We start from the raw sequence: 13142 nt of genomic DNA on the forward strand, positions 1-13142 counted from the left end.
TATTAATTATGATATTAACGGAAAAGAAATTTGTACTTTGTTATTACGTTTCATTTTTAAGATGGAATTTATTTTAGAAACATGGCACCGTTTTCTTACATAATACAAAAGTTGAACTCTCCATAAACAATTTTCTTTTCACACCAAATGCTTTGGAAGATTTTACATGGAAAGTCTGTTGGCGTAAATTGAAAGATTGGGGTTTTAGCTTTCCGAAATGAAGTATAATTTTTACCCATGTAAAATTTGAACTCACCAAAAAGAGCGCAGGAAGGTAATAGCTGTTTTCTTTTTTTAATTCTATTGTTATTTCAGAAGCATTATTACATAAATATAACAATCCCGTAGCATGCTTTTAAAATTTCAGGTATTTAAACTAGAACTGTCAGCTGTATAAAAAATTTTCTTTTCGCACCAAATGTTTAGGAAGATTTTACATGACGAATCTCTTGGCACAACTTGAAAGATCGGAGTTTAGCAAATGTAAAATAATTTAAACTTAGCCTTAATTTTTTACATCGCAATCACTTTATCCCTTTGACTACGAATTTTAAAAAATGATATTTTTGTCCCGTTTATTATTCAAAAGGACAAAACAGGTCACAAATAAGGCAAATTTAGTATTTGGGATTTTTCTGACAAGCGGTTATCAATTTAGAGGCTGGAACATATATGTTCCAGCCGTACTTAATGGTGGGATACATCTGTCCATTAGTAATTTTAAAACATTTGTTGGGACAAATGAGTCCCGTTAGTAGGCAAAGGGTTATAAATTGCGAAGAACTAATACTACCGGATTGGCATGTTTGTTAACAGTTATGTAAATTTTATTAAAAAAAAAACTGTGCTATCATTTATTACCAATATTTTAATAAAAACATATTCATTAAAGTTGTCGTAGAAAATAACGCTTAATCCAAAAATAACAATCAAACAAGATATTGAAAGTATGCTTAACTGCTATGTTGAGCTACATGGAAAATCTAAAAATTGTTGCCTTCATCAGACTGTTAACCCTTTCGCGCCGACTGTCACAAATACGTGACAGCATAAAATCGTATCAACCAGGGTAAAAAGATAAAATTGGTAATCAAAGTAATTCTTTAGTAGTTTATTGGTGGGCGGAGTTATAATTATTTGATTTATTTAATTCACCATTACTTTGTTCAAAATAAAACTATTTAGTTATACTTTGAATTTACATTGATTATATATATGATTAAACTAACAATAATTAAAGTAAAAGCAAAGTAAGTTTGTCAAATTAGAAACTACTACATTTAAGTTACCGTTTTTTATTTAATTACATCCTGATTCTGATTTTGTACGAATGCTTTTCTGAATCACCCGTCCCCAAAGGGTTAAAGACTGTTATTTTCTACGAAATATGAAAGTTTCAGTTTAAAGATTGAAACAACCTTGTTCTCAGAGACTCCAACTACTATGAAATCTGTGAAGTCTCGAATTATTTCTTTCAATGGCAGTAAACTAGAGCAGAATTGATTTGAATCCAAACAAATAATTTAAAAAAATTGTTAGAACTTAAGTAACGTCGGTCTATATGATGTTCTATGTATCAGTTACTTGCGTTTCGTGGCAGACAAAACTATTCCATTCTAGATTGTTAATATATATATATATATATATATATATATATATATATATATATATATATATATATATATATATATATATATATATATATATATATATATATATATATATATATATATATATATATATATATATATATATATATATATATATATATATATATATATATATATATATATATATATATACAGTCAAACCCCGCTATAGTGAACCTTCAAGGGACCGACATTTTGGTTCACTAACTATAACCGGGGGTTGACTATATCCGTTACACATGCAATTTTACTAATGATTCCCAAACTCCTCCCTTTTATTACACATTATTCAAATAAATGACTTAAATATATTATGTAGTAGTAAAAGATGCGTTATTTTTCATTACTGTTCGTTATTTTTCATTACTTACTCTTTTCATTACTACTTGCGTGCAAAAAGAAATTAGTATTTTTTAGGTGATGAGCAATCCTCAAAATCAGATATGAAAACACTCCCTGACTCTCAGATAATTTTTCCAGAATTTCTGTTATTCCGCTATTTAAACCTGTCTAATCTGCCATTCAAGCACATAAAAGTTGCCTCATAAAATCGCTTAGCAAATTCATGGACATTTGTCCAGATACTGGAACATTGCGGCTTCTTCGAATGGTGAGCCACTTCAGTAATGCTTCTTCAACATCCTTGTGGTCCGCTTTTCTCAACTTTTTTCTGCCATCGAAATTTTTTTCATGAGCAGATATAATTAATTGCCTATTTTTCCATTTGTTACAAACTACAGATTTGGATAGTTTATATTCCCTGCAAATATCAACTTGATTGCATCCATTTTCAATTTTTCTGATTATGTCCATTTTATCATCAATGGAGAACGTTTTACGTTTACTGGTCGCCATAGTTAAATTTGAGACACTTGTTTGCAGTTTTTTTTTTAACTGAACTGAGAGCAAAGAGGAGTTGAAATGAGGGCCTTATCAACACATATTAGTGTCCAACCCTTTAACCAATTACTCATTCCCTCTGACAGAAAATGCATATTGCATACCTGCCAACTCTTCCGGATTTTCCGGAAGATTTTATTTTCATATTTAAAGTGGTAGTAAGTATATACTATGTTTTCTTTTATAAACTTGATTTTTAGATGATTTTGATCACCACTATTCTTTCAAAAATTAAGCACATATAATAATATGCATTACTACCATGGTTGTTAACTTAAGTTTTCTCAAATACAACGTATTTGTTTGCTTAAAAATGAAGTTCTAATTCCATTTTAATACCACTGGGAAAAATGATAATGGAAGGGATTAAAAGTTGGCAGGTATGATATTGATCCCACTGACACCTTATAGGTGCATCATCTGCCTGGGTTGGAAACATCTGCTTGGTTTGTTTAGGGATTGAAAAGTGAAATAAAAGAAGCAAACAAGAAAAAATGATTATCGCTACATTCCCCTCTATAGATGGTTTTAAACAGTGGTATATCAGAGATGCCAACTGCTCCGGACACGCCAAAATAATTAAAAGAACGGTAAATAACTGCAAAGTAAATTGCGCTAATAATTGACTATATTTGCCTGATCTATAAAAGGTATAGATTAAAATAAGCACTCTAAAGTGGTGAATCATATAAACCTACGAATTATTTAGAAATAGTGGTGGACAAAAATCTACTAAATTAAATTTATTAAACCAAGAATCACAATTTATAAACTTCCACTTTAAAATATATATTTGCTGTCCGGAGCAAGTTGGCATCTCTGGTATATGTGTTTATTTTGAAGTAGAAATTTCAAACTTATTACAAAAAGAAAAATGAAGAAAAAAATCAGTTGAAGGCAGAAAAAAGTTCATTATATCCAACTTCTTCACATTTTTGGTTCACTATATCCGGGAGTTCACTGTAGCGGGGTTTGACTATATATATATATATATATATATATATGTAATACAAAAAGTAAATACTTTTGTATTAATAAAAGAATTAAATCTCTTTCGTTTTCATAAAATGTCTTTGTTAAAGAATAAGCGTAGAGAGAATCTATTTTAGGAATTCAAGGCTGAAAACATACCATTGAAATATAAATAGATTTATATTTCAAGGGAAGAGTTATTTTTAGAATCGTTCCCTTTTTCAATACCATATAAGGAAGCAGAAATGATTTTCCTTAATGCGTAAGGTTACAAGGAATGTACGAATGTGCCTTTTTACTTCAAATCTATGTTGGTATAAAACGTAAGAGCGCATAGTTTTGCGTGTCCTTTTCATCATAATGTGATCCTGATAAGCTGTGCCGGAATTGTCCGGAGTCTTGTCCATTCCCCTCCCGTAGGGAGCCTGGACGTCAACTGTAGCAATACCAGCCTACATTTAATAAACCTGTTTAGAACGTATGATGGCTTATGACTGCAATTATTTCAAGCTAAAGACAACACTGATAACAGGGTTGGAGCCCTGTTATTACAAGTCGACAGGATAGTTGCTTCTTGCGGAGGAAGTTTACTCATTTTGACTGCTACGTTGAAATTTTCCATCAACCCCGGAGGAGGAAAAAAATCGGCAGTGAAAAAAACGTTGAAGGAAGGAAGGATGGCGATTTTCCACCCGTACTACTGGTACCTCGTCGCGCCTGGAATGCTGGAGAGTGTCCCCCTGAAACCAGTGAAAGTATCCCATCCGATGACCCTACAATTCCATAGTGCCTATAAGTTGGAAGAAACATCATCCGAAGTAGTGATTCGACACCGAGTGATCCTACAATTCTTACTACTCAAGTCGTGAAATAAAAAGTTAATGTGCGCGAATCTTAATCATGGATTTTCATGAATTGCTACGATTTAAGTGCGCGGAAGAAAAAAAAAAAAAAGAAAAAAAAAGTGATTTTTTTTTCTTTCGTCAACGAAAAATGGATGAAGGTTAAAAGAAAAGTGACAAATGAAAAAGATTGACTGTAGATATATTTTTTTTTACTCTCTCATTTTTATTTTCTTTCTCAATGTTGTGATTAAAAATTTTAGTAATATTAGATATGAGTAGTAATCTAAATATTTTATTTTGAATAATGGAATAGAGTATTATTCAGATTAGATTGAATTTCTTGTGTTTAAATATATTTTTTTTATATATAATATTGATATAATATTGTTTAGTGCATTTAAAATGTTTTTGAAGAAAAAAAAAATAAATGTGATTCAAACGTCAATTAAACTAGTGACGGCAAACTAAATTAAATTTTTTTTAAACTTTTGTTTTCTAATGATTTTTCAAGATTTAACCTCATAAAAAGTAAAATTTTTCAAAACTTTCTTTTGAACCAAACAATGAAAAGTTTTCAAATAAACTTAAAGAAAGTGTAATACTTCTTTTAATTTTTCGGACTTGGTCAAAACTAAATATTCCTATTTTAAAAAATGTGAAACCCAAACAAACGGACAGTTAACACTTAACAAAATTTGTAAGACTCCCTTATTACGATAGGCTAAATTTTTAAATCAGTTAAGTTTTTTATACTTGATACTGATTTACCATATGCTTTAGTGGGCTTGTAGACTTGCAGGGATTTTTGTTTGTTTATTGATTGTGTCGGGCCAGTTGTTACTCTATTTGGTAAGAGACTGATCATCTCTGCTAATTCTAAAAGTGACAACTTATCTTTGCACATTAAACAGCTGAATTCTCAAAATGTTAAGGTTAAAAATGGTGAAAAAGATGTTTCAAAAAAGTAAACATCGAAAAAAGAAAAGAATGATGTTTCAAAAAAATAAGCATCGAAAAAATGAATGTTAAGGATGTTTCAGTAAAAGTAAACATCAAAAAATAGAAAGAAAGAATGTCCAAAAAGTTCAAATGATTCGAAGATAGATCTAGGTAATGGATGCGTTCATTATCAGGTTAATATCGACGAAAAAATATGTAAAGGGTAACAAAAACAAAAAATAAAAGGAAAAATAGGAAAAGGAAAGAATGACCAAGAAACTGATTACAAAAACAAAATAAATGAAAAGAAATTTAAGTAAACAAAATTTTGAAAAAATACATGCATCAAAGCTTAGGAAGTATTTTTAACCACACAGAATCTTAAATTCTGAATAAATGACACTTGTTGTCCAGTTCATTTGCATAAAAATTTTGTATATTTTTGTGTGAAAATTTTTTTAAAAATTTTAGTAGAATAGTTATATTTCATCAAGTAAATAATCATTTAACCACACAGAATCTTAAATTCTGATTAAATGACAATTGTTGTCCAGTTCGTTTTGCATAAAAATTTTTTATATTTTTGTGTGAAAATTTTTTTTGAAACTTTTAGTAGAATAGTTGTATTTCATCAAGTAAATAATCATTTAACCACACAGAATCTTAAATTCTGAATAAATGACACTTGTTATCCAGTTCGTTTCCATAAAAATTTTGTATATTTTTGTGTGAAAAATTTTTGAAAATTTTAGTAGATTAGTTTTATAAATGTTTCATTTTTCTTTCTGTTTAATTGACTAAACAGATAAATTGCATAATCATGTTTTTCATATTTTTGTCATTGTAAATAATTTTTTTTCTTTACATAATTGAAAAAAAAGATGTTTGTAGTAGGGAAAAAGGAACAATCGTACCAACCTAAAAATTTTAAATTTAAAGTATTCTAAATTTTATTTTTTTTGGCTCACCAAAAATTTTTTTTGGGGGGGATGTAATACAAAAAGTAAATACTTTTGTATTAATAAAAGAATTAAATCTCTTTCGTTTTCATAAAATGTCTTTGTTAAAGAATAAGCGTGGAGAGAATCTATTTTAGGAATTCAAGGCTGAAAACATATCATTGAAATATAAATAGATTTATATTTCAAGGGAAGAGTTATTTTTAGAATCGTTCCCTTTTTCAATACCATATAAGGAAGCAGAAATGATTTTCCTTAATGCGTAAGGTTACAAGGAATGTACGAATGTGCCTTTTTACTTCAAATCTATGTTGGTATAAAACGTAAGAGCGCATAGTTTTGCGTGTCCTTTTCATCATAATGTGATCCTGATAAGCTGTGCCGGAATTGTCCGGAGTCTTGTCCATTCCCCTCCCGAAGGGAGCTTGGACGTCAACTGTAGCAATACCAGCCTACATTTAATAAACCTGTTTAGAACGTATGATGGCTTATGACTGCAATTATTTCAAGCTAAAGACAACACTGATAACAGGGTTGGAGCCCTGTTATTACATATATATATATATATATATATATATATATATATATATATACATACATGGCAGTACTTTTACTTTCGTTACTTGTACTTTCGTTACTTTTTTAGGGAAAAAGTAAAAGTATTTGTAACGGAAATATCGAATGAAATCGTTACTTTTTTCTAAAACTTGGTAAGCTTTCCTAAAAAAAAAAAAAAAAAAAAAAAAAAAAAAAAAAAAAAACTGTGAATGCAATATATATGCATTCACAGCTAACCTCGTGTTTAAATACCTTCTGTTTCAACTTATACTACAGATTCAATTATTTTTTACTAGCTCAAAGATCACAAAGCTATCTGTTTGCTTTGTTTATGTTTGTGTTTTTAAAACGCGTTTCTAAAGAGTAAAACAATTTTAAATCAATGGTAATTTAATTAAATAAAAATAATAAACTAAAAATTAAAGTCAATAGATAAAATTTCTTTTTCGTGCAAATCCATAAAAAGATTGATATTAAAATTATATTTGATTTTAAAATTATATTATGCGATTACATTATAAAATAAAATTATATTATAATATTCTTGCGAATTTAAAAATAAATTAATATCCATAACTTTCAAAATTGAAAATAATTAAATAAATAACAACAATTTTCCAAAACATTAAAGAACATAAGAATATTATTCAATGAAATTTCAGGTAACTTTGAATTTTCGATTTCCTAGAAATGTACTTTTAAATCGTTACTTTTTTTTGTTTAGTACTTGTACTTTTACTTGTACTTTTTACTCGTTACTTTTTAAAATAAGAACTTTTTACTTTTTACTCGTTACTTTTTTTAAAAATACTTGTACTTTTACTCGTTACTTTTTAAAAGTAACGTTGCCATATATGTATATATATATATATATATATATATATATACATTAGCAGAGATGCCATCTTTCTCCGGACAGCAAATAAATTTTTTCGAGTGGTAGTTTATTAATGTGTGATTCTTGGTTTCAAAAATTCAATTTATTACCTGATTATCCACCACTATTTCTAAATAATTCGAAAGGTTTTATAATTCGCCACTTTATTATAGATCAGCATACCCTCCAGCTTATGAGGATTTTTAAAATAATTCTTTCTAGTTGTAGCGAACCGAAGTAGAAATTTTTAAAGCAAATGGATCTCTCATAAAACTTTTATCAGAACTTAATAATCTAGCCATATGGCCTGCACTTTTATAAGTAATAGTGGACAAGTTACGCTAAAATAATTTTTTTTTAAATATTAAGACATTAATTTTGCTACCGTCTGAAAAGAGGATTTCTGAAACTACGAAAATTCCGTAGCAGTTGGAGGGTATGGATCAGTAGTGGTATACCATTTTAAAAGTAAACAAAATTAGTTAGATATTTGCGAAATGTACTTATTTATCGTTTTTTTAAAAATTATGTTGGCGTGTCCGGAGCAGTTGGCATCTCTGCACTTAGAAAGCTATGTAGTTATATACTATTAAAAAGTGAAAATATGAAATATATATTTATGAAATTTTTAAATATATTTATTTTTCAATACTCGAACTAAGCAACTGAAACCTTCAAAATCTGACACTCCGACATCAGCTGACATTCTACGTTTGTTCTTTCTATTATTGCTTATCGGCAGCAGTTGTTTATCACTCGTTTCATTTGAGATAAGGATATCCGATAACGGGATCGAAGTATTGTCTGTACATTCCTATTTATTATTAATGTGATATTTGCATGCTTCCTCAAAATTTTGTCTAGTTTACGATGGCGTCAAATTGACGCATATCCGTAGAGATAGGTATACCATGAAGAGAATTTCAATATTCCAATGCTTTTGAAGAAAATAGACTTCAATATATATTTACCTCGATCAATGGATAAAAGTCATTGTAAGAAATAAAATATAAATGCAAGCGAATTTTGTAATTTTCCTTATAGAATTCGAAATGCGTCAAAATGACGCGTCCATTAAACCTAGTGCTAAAAGAGCATGGGAAATCAATAGCAGAGATTTCAACTTGCTCCGGACAGCAAATATACATTCTAAAGTGGTAGTTTATCAATTGTGATTCTTAGTTTAATAAATTCAACTTAGTAGGTTTTTATCTACCACTATTTCTAAATAAGTCGTTGGCTTGTATAATTCAGCACTTCATAGTAATTAGGTCATGCTAAGGCTCCTATACTATCAGAGCTGACCTATCAAGCAATATTGGAGCAAACAAGTTCGCAATTTAGCGTAAAGTTAGTATTAGTTATGTTATTTCAGAGATGCCAACTGCTCTGGACACGCTAAAATAATTTAACAAACGGTAAATAACTACAAAGTAAATTTTGCAAATAGTTGACAATATTTGCTTGCTTTTAAAAATGTAAAGCATGTCATAAGTACTATAAAGTGGTGAATTATATAAGTCTACGCATTGTTTAGAAATAGTGGTGGATTAAAATCTACTAAATCGAACTTATTAAACCAAGAATTACAATTAATAAACTACCACCTGAAAATATTTATTCGCTGTGCTTATGTTAGCTCTTTGCTCCAACAATAAATGATAAGTCGGCCTGTCTAATTCAGGGGCTCTAGGTCATGCTATATCTTTTAAAAAAGCAAGCAGAGATAGTCAAATATTCATAAAATTTACTTTGTAGTTATTTACCGTTGTTATAATAATTTCGTCGTATCCGGAGCAGTTGGCATCTCTGCAATAGCTGTCTTCCTTTTTTAATCCCATTGTAATTTTAATTTAATTTTGAAAATTTGAGGTATTTAGCTAGAAATAAGTTAACTCCCTCTCTTCATTTTGGTCAGTCAGAACTTTGAGTGGTTAAATATGTCATTGTTTCAAAAAACTCCAAGCGTGATGTTTGATATTGTTTCAACAGTTTTGCGATGCAAAATCTTCCAAAACACTTGCTGCTAAAAAAAGATAGTTTGCATAAAGTTAATATAGAAGTGTTTCCATATTTTTGTCCAACCCCTGTATATTTCGATCTGAAGTTAAGAGATTGTGTCATTTTAAGTAAAAATTAGTAGGTAATAAAAAGAAATATTCACTTAGTGTAAATGAATATGTATACCCGTTTTTCCATTCAATTGTTTTTCATGTATTAAGGTATTTATTGTTTGCGTTAAGTGAAATAAGCAGAGCTACCAAATTTATACGCTTTTTGGGAAAATTTTATCGAGTGGTAGAAAAATTCAAAACATTGTAAAAAGTGTGGAATCACTTATGGGTGGCAACTTATATGATGTGATTTTTCTTGAAATATTGTAGCAAAAAAAACAGAAAAAAATTCCAAAAAAATATGTTGACTAGAAGAAAAAAATTAAATCGTAATCCAAAACTTTAGGCTAGACATTTCATTTCATATGCATTATCATTTAAATCTTAATTTTTAAAACAATTTCAATTACGTACTATTATGTCTATGGTAACCTTATTATTCATACTATTCCTTTCTTTTACTTTACGATTAAAATAGTGGTTTAGGAGAAAAAAAATATTCAATATAGGTACTATTTCAAACAAAATTATGATTATTCCGTAAGAGTCAGCTTGATTTGAGCAGTGTATTTGATTAAGGGAATAACTGGGCTTTTTTCCAAAGAATCAGATAAATTTTGCGTGCAACTGAGGTTTGTAATCTGTAAAAAAAGTCACGGAATTATGCGGATTTAGGTCATTGCAAATTAGTCGTTGTTTCTACAAAAAGATATATTATCTAATTTTCTGAATTGCATCATACGATTTCAAGAAAAAAAAATATATTGATTTTATAACTTCAATTAAAGAAGCTTAAGAGTTAAAATTGCATTTTAAGACACGATGGTTGTCTGAACAATACGTATATGAATTAAAATATTTGAAATTACATTATCATACCTGCCAACTCTTCCGGATTTTCCGGAAGATTTTATTTTCATATTTAAAGTGGTAGTAAATATATACTTTTTTTTCTTTTATAAACTTAATTTTTAAATGATTTTGATCACCACTATTCTTCCAAAAATTTAGCACATATATTAATATGCGTTACTATCATGGTTGTCAACTTAAGTTTTTTCAAATGCAACGTATTTGTTATTTAAAATTTAAGTTTTAATTCCATTTTAATACCACTGGGAAAAATGATAATGGAAGAGATTAAAAGTTGGCAGGTATGCATTATCTTGTCAGAATTTGGACAATAGCTGTAGGTTGAAAGCTGGCGTTATCCATAAAATTTAAGTTTTGTATCTCATAAAGCGCTTAGAATCAAGTTCACTTAGAATCAAGAAGTCAATAAGATACAATCAAGTTCTGTTTTTATTAGAGTACGTCAATTATATTTCACTTTCAGCTTTCAAACGTCCAGGAAACGAAGACCAACAAAAATGCAAATTGCAAAAAAATAGGGGTACATAAATTTTAATATGTTATCCAAAGAAAGGCTATTTAAACTCTTTGCTAGAAACTCAACATTAAAAAATTCAAAATTTAATGGTTTTTAGAAATCGGAGCAATGGTAATGCTGTTCAGTAGGGCTCAAAATTAAAGATCATTTGCTAATCTGGGATTGCTGAAATTTGAGCTGGACCCCCTATGAAATAATTATCATTGTCTCCCGAACCATCAAACAATGGTACGCTGTTTTGGTTTTTTAATTTTTCAGTTTCGTGCTTCGGTCTGTTATTCTCACTAAAGAATATATTTTATCATAATTAGGAACACGTTGTGTCTATCACGTTAATTCCCGTTATTAACTTTTTCAACGAAAACATCAGTTTTAACAATAATATAGCAGATCTTTGAAAATGTATACGGACTAGTAATATATTTTAGCCATTGTTTAATGAACCGGTGGCTGAATTTCCTTAATTACTACAACTGCTTCTAAGTGCAGACGTAATTAAAAAAATGCATTTCGATGCAAGAACTAAATGTGTTATTCGCCTGCATAGATAAACTTAACTAAAAATATTTTACGTATTTTTGTATGAATAAATTATTAACGCATGATTAGCAACAAGCATGTTAAGGAACGAGGTAGTTGAGGTAAGAGCACAGTGATACAAAACGATTGTTGGCTTGTTACATTCACCTACCTCGCAGTAACTGAAAATGCATTTTAATACAATTGTAATTAGAAAAAAAAGGATAAAAGGAACATTTGATTAGAATATTATAATTAAGGTACAGAGTGGAAAAAAAACATGCGGACCACCCTGAATAACTTTTGATTTAATGATCGGATCAGGTTTAAGGACTCAATATTAATGGTTTGAGAGGTTGAATTCAAATACGGTAATTAATTAGTGCAGACGATATTTTAAATTACGAAATCAGGCACAAAACATCGGACTTTAAAATAATCCTTTAAGATCTAACATTAGGCAGCGGGAAAAATAAAATATGATTATATTTCATTTCATTAATATAGAAAATCACCTTCAACTATTCATTTATGCATCTATATTATGTTTTCATATATGTATATATATATATATATATATATATATATATATATATATATATATATATATATATATATATACACTCACGCATCCTTTTTATGGTTCTATAAAAAGAAATAAAATATTGGATGCAACGTAAAATCACACAAAATTTTTTAAAGAAAGCAGATGAAATGTTGGTGATTTATTTGATGTCATTATTGTTATTTGAAAACCACTGACTTTTTATCGACGACAACCACTCCATGGCATGAAATGTTTCCTTTATTAAATAGTATTCAACCTTCGTTTCACTACACGTGTACTCTCATTTGATCCATTATTCAAATTATAGTTTTTTCATCGTTCTTCAACTATCAATAAAAACTGTTATTATTTTGAACGTTAATATAAATCCTAGAAAAGGAATACGAATTATTTAATAAAATATTGCAAGCAAAACATTTGCTTAAAGCAAGTACAGCATGATTAGTGTGTACATTTTCGTCATGTGTAGCAGAATATTTCAATCTATAACTCTAATTTAATTCTTATAATGCGATCTCATTTTGAAAATAGAAACAAGATTTTATTTATAAATGTAGTGAGAATTCGCAAGCGAGTACTCAATTAATCAGAACATTTCGTTAAATTTTCGTATTTAAGTTATCTTTTTATTCATGTTTTCTATGAGTCATACATTGACCGACTCATATCAATATTTTTCAAGGCCTTCATTGATAGCTCTAGTTATTATGAAAGTTTTCTAATTTCCCCCGTTGCGATAAGACTAGTTTGACTATCAGCGATATTATCTAGACTTTTTCGCAGTGTACCTAACCGTTAGGCTCTAATCAATAACCATTAATGATCATAGGAAACATTATTGATTTTCTGAGG

At 28.9% G+C, this 13142-nt stretch overlaps 1 protein-coding gene across 1 annotated transcript in view; it reads right to left on the bottom strand.

Annotated features, from left to right (window-relative positions):
• LOC107455866 (uncharacterized) overlaps positions 1–13142 on the bottom strand; it is a 266276-nt gene that overhangs the window by 45855 nt on the left and 207279 nt on the right. The gene's annotated exons all lie outside the window — the stretch shown is intronic.

This window comes from Parasteatoda tepidariorum, chromosome 12 (genome assembly GCF_982258835.1).
Source record: "Parasteatoda tepidariorum strain Cologne lab strain chromosome 12, Ptep-v5.0, whole genome shotgun sequence".
NCBI lineage: Eukaryota > Metazoa > Arthropoda > Arachnida > Araneae > Theridiidae > Parasteatoda > Parasteatoda tepidariorum.